The following is an 11,302-nucleotide window of genomic DNA, read 5'->3' on the forward strand; positions in this document are numbered from 1 at the left end:
GTTGTGTAACTCAGGGCTAACTTCCAAGAACATGAGGCAGTTTCTCTGCTGTACAGCACAGCACCAGACATAGTCAGTATGTAGCGGTCCTCCTTCTCAGTGGAAACAGAGGTCCTAATGACAGGCATGAAGAGCTGAGGACAGAGCATCCTGAGACAAAGCCAAGCATCACTTTCTGAAGGTGCATCATAGTACCGTGTCCTTTGGGTTTCCAGATGTGACATAAAAACTAAATGAAGTAGTAAAACTTGTGTGGCTGATTCACTGTACTGAGCTCACTATTCTGTGAAATGACTTACTGAATGGCTAGAAGATGTTTAAAGATCCCTGTGCACATTATTTGCATGATATTAATAACAGCAGCAGAAAGAAAAGACCATTAAAAAAATGCATGGCATATGTTTTCTTGTCATACCTTCCTCTATTCTTGTTGAGGATGAATCAGACATCTGTTTTCCTTCTCGAGTCTCTTCTCTGGTTGAAAGGATAACTTGACGAGACAGGTGGTTTTAGACAAAATGCTCGGGATGTCAGAAAGAAATCTTGCTGGAACCTCAGAGAGAAAGTCTAAACCAGTTCTTCAGTGGTCCTTTGAAACTATCATTTTATACAAATGGTACTTGATGTCACTTAATAAGCACCTGCTACCCTGCTACCTTAACCAGAAAAACTGCTAACTGCACCTTCCTAACATGCACAGCACACACTAGCCCAAGCAGTTTCTTCTATTTCCTCTGACCCATTAATAGGACAGAAAGTTGGCTATTGCTAAATTTCCTTGTGCTTTTGGGACAGTTTGGTCTGTAAGTCTTCATTGTGCAATAACAATGCAAGAATATGCAAACTATAAACAGCTCTGAAGTGCTTAACATGGCAACACACACAATTGTGATTATCTAGAGCATGTGTTGAAAGCCTGGAGTAAGCCTGTGTGAGGGACCCCATATCTGCAGGGTGCATTGCTGCCCTGCTGGCTGATGCCTTCCAGCTGCCCATGAAGCTGGAGCATCTGGGGTTTGGGGGCAGCTGGGCTGCATTATCCCAGCACTCAGTGGCTTGAATTGGTGGGCACGCAGCTCTGCATTACTCCTGAGTGCCTGTGTGCATCTCTGGGGCATCAAAGAACCCAAAGGGAGCTTTCCTCACTGAGGACCTCCAAGTAAGGAGGACTGCTTCGTTTTGCTAAGAGCAGAGTGATGAACATTGCCATTCCATATGACACTGAATTAACTCAAATATTTTACCTTACAATTCTGTATATCTTAGAGATTAATCTTGATTTGTAACTAGTATCAGTATTTATAATTATTGCTTTTGCTATTGCATTGCTTCAGCAAATCATATCCCTCTTCTTACTGAAGATTTCATTCATCAGCCTGACTCCTCTATTCCAATTATGATTTAATAAAGATAGATCCTTCTAACATGGCTGCATGGTGTTTCCAAATTATTTATCCTTTCCATGACTGACATGTGTTCTACAGTGATGAGGCCTAATGATTTTTTTTCAGCAAAATTTCTTCTAAAAAAGATGCACTCTAATTCAGTGAGCCAAAACCAGACACACACTGCCTTCAGGTTTAGATGTACCTTACTCCCTGCTTCATTGTGAAAGATTATTCTTAAGGATAGCTGTTTGAAGGGAAATGTCAAGTGAAATTCATAGTAGAGTACTGAGTAATGAGACAAGTAGCCTGCTGTGGGCTTCATTAGAAAGTGTATGTGTGCTTATTTGCAATTCTGTCCAAAATGAGGTTTGGTTTTCAGTATTTTTTTGTATCTATGTTTTTTTGCTCTGTGTTATTCAGTTTGCCTTCCTACCTGAAATCTCCTATAGCTCCTAAAGCCTCATGATTTATATCATTGTCTTGCTGTATCTCCTTTGATAAAGTGTCATGCAGTTGATTCCTTTATTTTCAGCACGCTACTTGTCTTTATCAACTTTTACTGCAAACCATAGCAAATCATTCTTTCCCAGTCTGGTTCCTACAAGGTCTTGTACTAAAGGGAGGATGTTGTGAGATTTGGAGCTTCATTTCTCACAAGAGAAATGCATCAACAGTTTTATAGCAAAATGGAAAAGTTGGGAAAAATGATGAAAAGCTGCACCAGCAGATTTTGTGCATCAGGCTATTGGCCAAAACTGATTTTCCAGTTGTGCTCAAAGCCAGAGCAACTTTTGTTTGTGTGGAGTCCTGCCAAACCCACATTACTTGTATTTAATGTCATTATTTGGAGCCCAGATGAAAATGCTTTTCAAATAATTAGTTGACTGTAATCATGGAGATCCTGATTCAGAAAAAGGCTTTGCTGAGGAAAGCACACAAGCATATGTGTGAGTCCTGTAGAAGCTGAGGGATGTAATAATTTAATTAAGAACCTTCCCGAGCAAGGTCAGGAATGTTCACTGGAGTCATAACCACCAGCATTGTCTCAGCCTGTGCCAGAAACAACACCATTTGCAGTCCTCTGATTAATGGTTTTCATGGTTTCCTGTCCTGAGCTTTTCTTAACCAGTCTGACAAAGATCTCCATGTCTGAGGGTTGTTCCACATGAGCTATTGAGTGGCGGTGCCCTTTGTGCGGTATGAGTGCATTCAAAACCTGGTTGTATCTTTGTATTCTGTTACTGGTTCCTCCCTGTGATGTCTTCTCTAAGTTTCTTCTCTTGCTCTGCCCGGCAGTGCTTGTGTTCTCCAGGATGGAAACTGGCTCTTACACAAGGGACATCCGTTCATTTAGGGCTGTTGGATGAGAAGAACATCTCTCTTGTGATTGCTGATAGCAAATATTTAGAGGGTTTATATTCTTCTTGCCACAGGTTCTTATGGGCCCTATGCTGGGCAATATTCCCAGCCTTGCCATGATGGTATTTCATAGCTCAACCACAGGTGTGTGTTCAGACTCATAGGACACATTTACATCATGAGCATCATCAGATCCTGCCAGAGGAGGTTCGGTACTAATTGGAGGATGCAGACTGGAGGACTGTGCCACATGTACCCTTGAGAAAGACCTCTGTACTTTCACTGAGCACAGTTTTCATTGAAATTAAGGTGCCAAAAACCAGGTATACAGAACTGTGGAGTGATTGAAATGACAGTGTTTCCATAGCAGTGAAGTAGATGTGTACTCCACAAATGGTCTAAAGGTAATAAAGAATCAAGAGGAGAAGCTGAAGCTTGAGTATTTTCTGTGGTGGAAGTGAAGCAGAAATGCTAAGGGAAAGGCAGATGTTGAAACAAAGATAAAGCCAAGTGCACAAAAATCCATTTTCTTAAAAATAAAACAGCAAAAAAGCCAGCCTGTCAGAATGATAGTCAGGGTAGCATTTAGCTCTCAGTGACTAAGTTAAGAACAAAAAGACTGCAAAAGCCAAGCAGAATTGAAAGGTAAACAGCTGAAGAGAATTCTCTGCTCAAAAGACAGCAAGAAGTTTTTCAAATCTTTGTATATTTTGTCAAAATGTTAACCTTTGGAAAATTCCACTTTCCTATATGCTTGTACAAAACCCAGACAAACAAAACACCTCAAAACCCCAAATAGCCCACTCTTCAAATGTTACCGTGCTTTTCCTCTCTTGGTGCGCCCATAAGACCTGGCAATGGAAATGTTTCAATGTAATCCGAATATTAAAGATAAATCAGCAGAGAAGTACTAAGGAAACAGAGAAAAGCCTAGACTGCTTTTCCTACACACTCTTGTTTTCTTTCTTTGCATATTTAGCAGGGTTAAAAGTAGGTCAGACTCTACCCACCATGTGCTGTGGCTGTGACATTAGCCCCGAGCCGCCTCTGGCTGCTGTCAGTTTTCAGGGCTGGTATGAGATTTCTGGTGCAGTCAACAAGCCTGATCTTCCTCTTGCAGACCATGGTGTAAATCAGAGTGGGCTGCAGAGGCAGTGGAGCAAGACATGGCAAGGGATGGAGAAAGCATGTGCCAGGTACCTGTGGACACTGAAAGAACCAGCCGAGACTGATCTTGAAGTCATGGCCACGAAGGACCAGAAGGATCTGTTGTATGAATAGTATTCCCTTTAGGGCAGGAGGCCTGGATTGCAGCAGAGGTCATTGCTTTGGACAAGAGTGGGTTTAACAGTCCTCTGCTGGAGAAGCAGGCAGACTTTCTCATTGACATGGGCAAAGATGGGGGAACAACATGTGTGGGCAGGTGCATTCGCACTGGTTTAAATAGGAGTCTGCCGGTCAGATACTTCATCTACCCTTACTGCAGAGAAAACAGAGCAGATATTCTGCTCCATATCAAATCATGTACACATCAGCACACAGCTGCCTGCCACCATTCTGTGGCCTTTTTGCTTGAGTTAAAGACTGTTGCTGGCAAAGAACTGAACCCCGAGCTGGGTGCCCTTGTGCCAGTGTGTTAGCATTAGAGGCGATGAAACACTTTGTGCTAAAGAAGCAGCAACTCGTTGTGGAATTCTGGCTCCCAGCAGTAAGATTCACCATGTCGTAGTAACAAGGGTCAGCCTCAAGGCTGTTGCCACCGGTGACTGAGGCAGCCCAGTTTCAGTGGGAAGGGGAAGGTTCTGAAGGGGTGGGGGAAGACAGCATGAGCCTGGCTGCTGGTAGCAGTACTGTCATTTACTCCTCCTTGGTTTCTGACATCTCGTCTTACTGGTTTGCCTTACTACCAGCATCCCCTCAGAAAACTGCCCTGTGTCACCATGCTGTGTGGCATGTTACTCCCTGAACCTGATTACAGCTTTTTTTTTTATACTACATCAGAGTTTAAAGGACAGACTAAAGTTCCTGGGTTTCTGGAATGAACCCATCTTTACAAGGAAGCGTAAATCTTAATATGCCAACACTGCAGCAGCCCATTAGCTCTGAAAAATGGACCTTTAACAAATCAGGGGCAAGACTGACAAGGTGAGAGATTTCTTTCTTTTTTTTTCTTATTCAGAAAGATGAAATAAGTCAATGGGAAGGAGGCCATTCCCCAACATGCATCTGAGAAACCCCCCCCAAAAATGCACCCTATAATGCTTGCTTATTGTAAGAAAAGCTTGGAGAGGACACAGACTTCGGGTCTCGGGCTAGTGAGAATGTACCTGCTGTTTTTTTGGTGGGTATTTATTCACATTTTGCCCATTTTGCCCTTTCAATGGTGATTAATACATTGAGATTGTGTTTCCAGAAGGAAGGATAATCACAGTACCTCACCCCAGACGCGTTGGTCAGGAGGATGCTGTATTCACTGTCTGGATAATTTCATTCTCCACATTCATTGTGTTCTAATCTCAAGGACCTAAAATTAACTGGTGTGAAGACTCTAGTTTGTTTTTATTCCTATCATCCAGAACAAAACGGTGGATTTGTTCTAGAATATCCTGACAACAGTAGGATGGGGGGAGGAAGACATGGCAATAAACTTGAGAGTAGCCCAAGCGTCTCCTTTGGTTGTGGCTGAGCTGAGTGTTGAAATGAAGGCACTACATCAGCCGATACTTTTGTGTAAAGGATGCAAGATGCATGTGTCATGCTTCACAGGCTGCAGAGCTATTATCCTTTGTGAAAGGCAGAATATTTCACTAGGAATATTTGAACCATCTCTGATCTGCAGGATGTTGTTAAATTGGGCTCTTGGGCTTAGTAACCGATCAGTCCAACTGTGCTGAGCAGGGTCTCTTGCTTAGCCCCTGGGTACAGCAGGGAAACACACACCGTGTCAGGGAGAACTCACTGAATCCAGACCTGCAGTATGCGCTTTCACTGTGGCAATCAGGGTAGGGCGAGGTTGTTGCTGGTGGTGGCACACACTTGAAGAACTGATGGTGAAGCTGCTGCAGCTGTCCAAATCTGGGTCCTGCAGAGCAGCCAGGGCCCAGCTGAGCTTTTAGAGACCTTCCAGCTGAGGGCCAAGCAATGGCTATCCAGAAGCTGAGGATGCAAAGCTCAATGCACCCCCACCCAGCTGCAGTGCAGGGTTCACATCAGGACTAATGAGATGGCTGGCACAGAGGCCGGAGGAGAGTTGCTCATTTGCTGTGCTTTGTACAAAGGCAGATGTGTTTGGCAGCAATAGATGTGACAGTCCTGAGCAGAATCTCACTTCTGAATGTGTGGGGGTCAGCTTGTTGGCTACACATTCTCTATCAAGTTCTCATGTGTTTACCTGGGAGAGCTTGAAAGAGTTATGAGTCTGCTGAGTTTGTATCAGGCTGAAATGGAGAGCACAAGAACGATCATCATTGCGGTGGCAGCTAATATATTAGGGCTGGCTTGCCAGGTTGAAAAGTGAATGTGATTCGTCTACGTGTTTGCTTTAGTGAAGTATAAGAGACTGTTTTGCTTGCTCAGGTGTTTTTGAGTCTTTTAACTCTGCCTTTGTCTTCCTGGGTTTAGGAATTAGCTTCTAAGTGTTTGTGCATTCCTCTTTCTCAAACTGGAGGTTATTTGTGCATTTGTTCGGAATGAAACAGGCCTGTTGCATGTGGTATTACCTAAAACTCTCATTGATTGCATTCCTGCTGCTGCAGTTTTGGAGGGGAGGTGGCACAAAGAAGCTGAAGTAGCGTTTCTGTTTGAGAGGAATGAGGTACAGAGGTGTGCTGTTTATTTAAGAAGCTATTGCCATGTTTGTTAAAGCAGCATTGGTTTGAACAGATCTCCTTCTCTAAGAAAGGAGGGTAAAAAGAAAACATTCTAGTTCAGGTTAAAGGACTCACAGGCAAGAAAAACACCTGGAAGGCAGACCAAATAGGTGCAAACAGTGGCATTCAGAAAACCCTATAGTGGCAAAAACCTTGGCCTTGCTTCTCAAGTAAGCTGTCTTTCTGCTAATGTGACTATCCACTTCTGGAACAGAATTAATTTGCATCTGGCCAGTTCAGAGCTGGGGCACAGAGCATAAGTCTGTCAGTCCCCATCCATGCAGTCATGCCCTTATATGACATTAATACCAAATGTGCAGCTCATAATGATTTCTTTGAGATAATTACTGAGTTTGACACTGACATAGTAAGGACTTTGTAGGGTATCTCCAGACTGCTCCTGCAGGGAAAAGAACCATTCCGTAATAATTCACCATCTAGTTTATCTATAGATGTCACAAAATAGTCCTTCTAAATGAGTAGTGGATGAATAGAGGACTTTACTTTTAGTTTCTTAATTCACTGTGAATCCATCGGCTGACAGCTGTGCTGTGAAATGACGAGGTGCATCCCTCAGAAACAAGCCTTGACAATCCACTCAGCACCCAATTTGGCTTCACTGCATCTGTGCACTTGTAGTCGTTCTGTTATGCAACCTCTGTGCCTCTACCCACAGTCTGTTGACATTCATTTATTCATTTGATTTCAGCTTCGCATGCGGGAGCCGCTGTCATTTCCATATTACGAAAGGAGGCTGGGAACATGTTGACACAAGGCTAGGGCTTGTGTCTGTGCTCGGATAGCAGATGGGGAAAGCTCTGTACTCGTCAAGAAAGGAGGGTATTCAAGGACATCTTCCTTTTGGATAAAGGCTCTGTTGGTACAGATTATGAGAAGTAGAACTTCTGGTCCATGAGAAAGGCTGGAATAAACATTCTGTCCTCTTTTTTGCAAAATAAAATCCCAATTTACAACTTTACAATGTTCAGGAGAAATAACCCAAATGTTACTTCTGAAACAAAACTGAACCTGAAGGGCCAAGCGAGAAGTAAAGCTGCAGCTCTGGGTGCTCCATAGGGGCTGGCGTGCAGTGTCCCTTAGAATAAACAGTAGGGCTTTTAAACATGGCACTCCCAGCTCTGCAAGACAGCCAGGAAGTTCCAAAGTCTTCATGAAAAGCAAATCTTCCAGTCCCTTTTCTCTATAGTTCGGTGCCTAGAAACACCTGCTGTGGTATGAGAAATGGATGGCTTGCAGCAGGCACACATAACAGATTTAGGAGTGATTTTTGGAGTAAATGGTTTCACTTTTGCCTGGGGCTGCATGGGAATGGACTGGATAGTTCTTACTTGCTTTCTCACTTTACTCATCTGTCTAGCTAATGCTCTTCAGTCTACATCACCTGCATTTGGCTTCCCCATTCCCAATTTGATCTATCAGCTTGATACAAGAAATGTGATGCGAGTACATTTCTCATTTGTATTACAGGATGAAAGCTGCTCTTTTATTGCTCCCATTTGGAGAGGAGAGAAGAGGTGGACAAGCCCTCCACAAAGAGGTGAGACCAGTAGGTGACCTTTCATTTTCTGGGGTTGTCTGCTTGTTCTGAAGAAAGATGGATCTTGGCTGAGAGACAATAATACAAAACAGCTATTGAATAATCTTCTACAGGTGACAGGGCTGCAGTGATAAGGGAAAAGAGAAACTTCTTGCAGGGAAAATGCAAGTCACCTGGAAGCACTGAATTCAGCCTTCTCACATCTTCATTTGACTTCCTGTCATGAACTGGCCAAAGCCTTTAAAGAATCTATTTCATGTCTCCATGGAGAGGAAACCTGCCTCCTTATAATTTTTATCCAAAGTAGTTATGTTGTAAAAATGTGATTACTGCCTCTGCAGCACTCGCCTGCTTCTGTAATGGGATAATTGCAGATAAAGGTAATGTCTTTTTAATTTAATACCGTTATTAGGTTGCTGGTAGGTAAATGTATAGAAGATGGTTTAATAAAGCAGTTTGAAATTTTCCATAGCAAGCTGTTGGAAGGACATATCAGATATAAGTGAATGGCACAGACTTAATCGACACTTGCAGAATTGCTGCAGAGATTAGGAGGGGAGGTGACATGTGATGTCCTGTCTCTAGCTTTGCTGCATTGTCAGATGGTGAGGGCTCGGGCTCAGCCTGAGGGTAGCACTTTGTTTATGCTGTTGAAGCAAGACCCAGGAGCTGTGGTTTCCAGGCCTAGCTCTGCCAGAGATGGTTGTTTCTGAAGTCAAGTAACTCTTATGCCACTATAAAGTGAGACCAAAATTATTCCCTTGCCTCCTCCTCTGGAAAGGCAGTGATAAGAAATGTTCTTTGATAACCTGTGGGCATTGGGTGTAGCTGTGCTCTGTTGATGTGTCCTGGGCTGACTAAGGACCAAAGCTCAGCAAGCTTGGACTTTGATACCCCCCTTCCACCAATGGAGGAAAAATGCCTTTTGTTTAGTCTGTCTTGCATTATTTGACATGAAAGATCAGCTGCTATCCTGCTCTCTGACTGCAAACTCAGAAGCTGGTGAGGAGTAGTGTGGTTGCAGCCGGTCTCTCCTCTATAGACTGAGTAGCCTAATCAGGGGAATAACAGGAGCTGTTCTGATACAGGTAGGCACTGCATTAAGAAACTGGATGTTAGTCCTTGGCTCAGTGTGTTTTGTCCACATCCCTTTTTTTTTTTTTACACAAAAGGATTTTTCCCAGCACTGAAGGCACGAGCATTTCTTTATTATTAAACTTCTGCTTCACTCCCCTCATTTGGAAAGGAAGGGATGCAGAATAATGCTGGATATCCAGCTCCTTCACATCCCTTTGATTGCCCATATTGCCAAAAAAACTCTGTTGTCTCAGTCAATAGCATACTCAGCCCTTCAGCCATGCAGGGAGCATCAGCTCAGTCGTTAGTCTTCAGATATTCAATTCTTTATGCTGTTTTTTCCCTCCAATTTTATATCTGGCTTACAGCCATATACCTTATGGAAATCTTACCCAGTGTGCTCAGGGCTTAGTGGAAATACATGCTATTTGCCAAGCAGCCTTTTCAGCTGCTTTCTTTCAATTCATCTCTTCTTAGAAGAGATTCAGCCCCTGACTTTCATACCAGGTAGGATTGCAGCAGCCAAATCCTGCCAGACTGAAGTGCTGTATCCTGTGTACATGGACATAACTTTAATAGCCCTGAATATGGGGGAAGAACAGATTCTTCTGCCTAGAATGGGGCTTGACCCTGATCAAACTCTTAAAGGTAGTGTTATTATCATATTCCTCATGAATGTTTAGGTAAGAACAAATAATTTTAGACTAATATTAGTGAAGGAAAAAGTTTATTTATGATTTGTGGCTCAAATATATAATAACAAATTCCATCTGTCTGTTTAATTTATGCTTGTGGCACAGCAAAGAGGGCTGCCCAGCAGTAGAGAATACGACATTTGACTTGGCAAATTGAAACATCATGATAAAAGGTGATGAATGTTATTTAAAATGAAATTACCACTTGGCACAAGGCAGGTTTGGGTCATCTCTCATTGCTAAGGGGATGCGGGCTGGATGTGAAAGGCACTTGCTGATGCTGGGTGAACTGTAAATGTCTGATGACTTCTCTCACCTTAGGAAAAGTGCAGTGCCAACCTGTCACAGGAGCACGCTTAATTGCTCTTTGACAACATTTTCATCGTTGCCTGCTTATGCATCAAGGCCCTGCCTTCCACCCCACCCCTGCCCTCAGAGCTCCTGACGTTGAAAGCCATTGATGGATGACGTTGTTTTGATTAATTCTAAATCTACTTGAACATTATGGGTTTGAAAGTTCAATGCTGGTGTAACTGAGTTCACATCCTGAGGGAGAGAAGGATGATGGCAGAAGGGAAAGGAACTCCAGTGGAAAAAAACTAGTGGAAGAGAGAGAAAGGTGGTCACGAGAGACATCAGGACCCAGCTGGTAGTGGGAAAGGAGGCAGAGCAGAGAGTGGGAAATTAAATACAGTATGTGTGTGTGGGCATGTATTTGGCTTGTTCTTAAGCTGTACCTAACAGTCGGTTTTCCTCTCACCTGAAAAGTGACTTAGTTAAGAAAATTAAATATGTTTTGCAAGGAGAAATACAAGTTGTAGATGTGATAGCCTGAAAAAACTGATGAACTTGATCCTGTGTTCCAGAACATGGAAACTTAAGGGTTTTGGCTTTTTAAAGAAATTATCCTTTTCCTCCCCACCTTTTCCTCTCCACTTTCCTAGGTCAGGCAGCTGGGAGAATGGGATTAGCACAGAAACACACTTTTGATGGATGGGGATGAGGCAGTTTTGAACCTGCGGGAACTGAAAAATATCATCAGACACATGCTGGATTATGTAAGGTCAGGTGCTGCGTAAGACTGAGCTGATCAATGCCACACACAGAGAGACCATCCACTCCTGCGAAGGACTGCCTGGGAGAAGGCTTGTGCAGTCAAGCTTTCAGCATCTCTTCCAGAATGTGAACTCCCTTTCATCACCATAGAGTAATATGAATATCTGCTTCACTCATTGCATCACACCTGGATGGCTGATAGCATCTAATAGAGGTCAGAAAGGGTTGTATTTCTTGGTCTCCACTTCACTGGTCAGAAGGTGGCTGGTGTAGATGAAGCATGTTTACAAGATTATACGG

General features: G+C 43.2%; 1 long non-coding RNA gene across 1 annotated transcript; it reads left to right on the top strand.

Moving 5' to 3' along the window:
* The first annotated feature begins 8,374 nt into the window (after positions 1-8,374).
* Positions 8,375-11,101, top strand: LOC133217242 (uncharacterized). The gene is made up of 3 exons (XR_009726835.1): positions 8,375-8,554; positions 9,217-9,262; positions 10,891-11,101. It is a non-coding gene; the product is annotated as an uncharacterized LOC133217242 (long non-coding RNA).
* The last annotated feature ends 201 nt before the right edge of the window (positions 11,102-11,302 follow it).

Source organism: Neopsephotus bourkii, unplaced genomic scaffold (genome assembly GCF_033783945.1).
Source record: "Neopsephotus bourkii isolate Nb327-2 ecotype Australia unplaced genomic scaffold, CSIRO-AGI_Nbou_v1 NB_1120, whole genome shotgun sequence".
In the NCBI taxonomy this organism is placed as follows: Eukaryota; Metazoa; Chordata; class Aves; order Psittaciformes; family Psittacidae; genus Neopsephotus; species Neopsephotus bourkii.